The sequence below is a fragment of the Grus americana genome, chromosome Z (genome assembly GCF_028858705.1).
Source record: "Grus americana isolate bGruAme1 chromosome Z, bGruAme1.mat, whole genome shotgun sequence".
Classification (NCBI taxonomy): Eukaryota; Metazoa; Chordata; class Aves; order Gruiformes; family Gruidae; genus Grus; species Grus americana.
Window position 1 is genome coordinate 52,053,132 of NC_072891.1, and position 3,720 is coordinate 52,056,851.

The 3,720-nt window shown below is 60.9% G+C and overlaps 1 pseudogene; it reads left to right on the top strand.

Annotated features, from left to right (window-relative positions):
• The first annotated feature begins 397 nt into the window (after positions 1 to 397).
• Positions 398 to 3,720, top strand: part of LOC129199980 (chondroitin sulfate synthase 3-like) — a 15,567-nt pseudogene continuing 12,244 nt past the window's right edge.

Genomic DNA, 3,720 nt, shown 5'->3' on the forward strand with positions numbered 1-3,720 from the left:
CCCGATGCGGAGGCGGGAGCGGGGCGCACCGGGGCGCACCCGGGGCCAAGAGGCGCGGCCGGGCGGGCGGCCCTGGTCCCGGGACTGGAAGGGGGCGCCGGAGGGTGGCGGGGCCGCGGCGCGGGGGAGCTGCGAGCGGCACCTAAAAAAATCGTTTCCTTCCGGAGCGGCGGCGGCGGCGGCGGCGGCCACTTCCCCGGAGCGGCTCGGGCACGGCCGGCGGCGCCCTCCGGGGTGAGGCGCTCGGCAGCCGCGGAGGAAGCTGGCTGAATGGCGGAGCGCGGAGCGGGGGCCGCGGCCGCCGTGTGGAGGAGGCTGAGCTGGTGGGAGGGGCGGGGAGGGACCAGCCGCCGCCGGAGGTGACAGGGAGCGCGGAGCGGGGGGCCGCCGCCGCCCTCACGCCCGGAGAAGTTTGACTCGGGAGCAGCGCAGCCGCCCGGGCCGGCGCGGCGGGGCAGGGAGCCGCGGCGGGAGTCGCCGCACCCGGGGCCGCAGCGGGACGGGGGTCGCCTCCAGCGGGAGGCGGCGGGGGGAAGCCGGCGGCGGCAGCGGCGCTCCGGGAGCCGCCCCGCCCGCGCCATGGCAGCCCGGTCCCGGAGACCCTGGCTGAGCGTGGGGCTGGGGCTGGGGCTGGGGCTGGTGCTGGGTTTCACCGCCGCCTCCTGGCTCATCGCCCCGAAAGTGGCCGAGCTGAGCGAAAAGAAGAGGCGCGGCTCCAGCCTCTGCTCCTACTACGGCCGCTCGGCGGGGCCGGGGGCGGCGGGGGCGCGGCGGTGCCGGGCGGGCAGCAGGCGCCGCCGGAGGCAGCGGCGGCGGTGCTGGGCGGCACGAGTTTCAGGAGCAGCCCCTGGGAGCTGCCGCCGCCGCCGGCGGAGGGCATGGTGTCCAGCCCCGCCGCCGGCGGGGAAGGGGAGGAGGAGGAGGAGGAAGGCGGCGAGAAGCGGAGCGGCCGGCCCGGCGGCAGCCACAACGGGAGCGGGGACTGGGGGGGCGCCCCGGGCTACGCCAAGCCCCGCAACTTCCTCTACGTGGGGGTGATGACGGCCCAGAAGTACCTGGGCAGCCGGGCGGTGGCGGCGCAGCGGACGTGGGCGCCCTCGGTGCCGGGCCGCGTTGAGTTCTTCTCCAGCCAGGGCTCCGCCGCGCCCCCCGGGCTGCCCCGGCTGCCCGTCGTCGCCCTGCCCGGCGTGGACGACTCCTGCCCGCCGCAGAAGAAGTCTTTCATGATGATCAAGTACATGCACGACCGCTACCTGGACAAGTACGAATGGTTCATGCGGGCGGACGACGACGTCTACATTAAAGGTGGCCGGGGCGCGCCCCGCCGCCGGGAGGGAGGGAGCGGAGCGATGGCCTGGCGGCCCGGCGGGGTCCCGCGGGGGGTGGGGAGAGTCGGTTCCCGCCCGGTGGCGGAGCGCAAGGGGTACCTCGGCCCACCCACCGCCCCGGCGGAGTTTGCTTCCAGCCACCGTGTGCGGGCCGTGGGGTGCTGTCCCGGCGCTGAGGTGCCGGTGGGAACCTTGAGGTGCCCCCGCGGGGCCGGGCCGGGCCGGGCCGTCCTTGGGGAGGCCGCGGTGCCGGGGCGCGTTGGAGGGCTGAGGCGGGGGGTTGGACCGCGGCGGGCGCGGTGAGCGGTCCTGGCGTGGGATCTCGGTGCTGCGGCCCCCGCGCTTGCTGCGGCGCGGCTCTCCGGGCGAGGCTCTGCCGTGGGCCGGCGGACAGGGGCCGTGGGCGGGCAGCGGAGCGGCGGGGTGGTGCCGGCGCCGCGTCCCGCCGCGCTCGGCTGCGCAGCCCAAGGGTGGCAGTCCCGCCTCGTCCCGCCGCCCGTGGGCAGGCGGCGGGCGGGAGCGGCGAAGAGCTCTGCCGACTGCGTCCTGCTCCGGCCGGGCAGCCCCCGCCGCGGTTGCGGCTCAGCCCGAAGGCTTCGACTCGGTACTGCTCGGAAGTGATGTTTTGAGCAGTAACAAAAGTTCTGCGTTGGCTCGCTGACACTTGGGCTGAGCAAACGCCGCCGCCGAAGGCTGCTTGTAAAGCTGCTGTTCTTTGCAGCGTGTGTCTCTGAAAAGCACTGGCCCTATTTCACGAGGTTTACAGCACCATTAAAAAAAGATGTTCTGCAACCCGCTTGCTTTTGGTCTGCGCTTGTGTGCTGCTGCTACTCGTGCAGTGTCCTGCTCTTAGGAAAGAAAGAAGAAACTGAACTTGTAAGCCTAGGTTGTGAGCGTGGTTGCTTGCAGTATTGAAAACACTGTGAAAAGTTAACTGGAGTAACTGTATGCTTCCCTGTTTGTCACTTGCTTTTGTTTGAGTGGTTTAATGGGCTGCTTGTTTGTCAGCTGTCATTCATCTGTGAAATACTCGCGCACTTACGCGTGTATCTGTGTGTATATATATTGGGTTGCAGATGTAGAAGTTGTCACTTTGGGCTCATTGCAGAGTTGCAATGAACCTGTCTTTAACTAGTTCCAAGGTTCTGAGTTAAACCTATCCAGAAACTTTTGATGTCAAGTAAATTTGAAATCAGAGTTTCTGAAAAGAACTAGGTGAGGGGTTTGAAGGAAAAGTCTGTAGACATTGCAGCACTGGAAATAGTTTGGAAGGAGCCTGAGTTTTACCTTGTTCCCACAATTACTCCGCAATTAAACATATTTACCTTGGTTAATCGAGATTTGCTTTGGTCTTTTCAAAAATTAATCCTATTAAAATAAGACCCGGCATTTCCCTTTCCCTTCCTCCCTCCCCAGCCTGGAACTATATTGGCAAATTGTCCTACTTTAGAGAGAGTTTTAAACTACCAAGGAAGTGCTTTCCATTAGTCCTGATTGAGCAGAACAAGGTTTAGTGGTAAAATGAAGTTTTGATCACGTTCTGGCTTTTGGCTGAATGAAAATGTCATTGTAATGTTAATTAAGAAAAACAAAAGAAGCTTGTGAAAGGTAAACTTGTCCAAGGGTGTTTTCAGTTAGGTACAGAATACTGCTTTGGAAGTGATTTTCTGTGACAGTCTCAGGTGCCTGTTACGTTTTTAAAAAAGCTTGAAGTACAGGAAAAGAGATGGCTGGCAGACTAGGCAGAGAAATAACAGTAATCTTTTATCTTTTTCAGGTGAAAAATTGGAGGAGTTTCTTCACTCACTGAACAGTAGTAAACCTCTGTATTTGGGACCGACTGGTCTGGGTAATATTGAAGAACTCGGAAAACTTGGGCTGGAGCCTGGAGAGAATTTCTGCATGGGAGGGCCGGGAATGATCTTCAGCCGGGAGGTTCTCAGGAGGATGGTGCCACATATTGGTGAATGCCTTGGAGAAATGTACACCACTCATGAGGACGTGGAGGTGGGCAGGTGTGTCCGAAGGTTTGGAGGAACTCAGTGTGTTTGGTCATATGAGGTGAGTGACAGTGTAAATTGCAATGTGCTGTTTGTTTACAGAGTTTTATGTCTTGCAATGTAAGTAACTGTATCTGCAACCTCTTTCCACCGTAATTATGTTTTAATGCATGCATCAGAATGTAAACTGCAGACTGTAAGGAAAAAAGAGAGGAAAACGTTCACGGCATGTTGCTGCAAGCATAGTCATTTCTACTTGTCTTTCAATTTTCGTTGTTGACAATTACTGCAGCCACGTTGTAAGTATTGCTATGCTATAAGTTGCTAGAGCTTCACCTTGGGCATTTCTACACATAATGCTTGCTTGGACAGGATGCTGCTGTATTTGACGT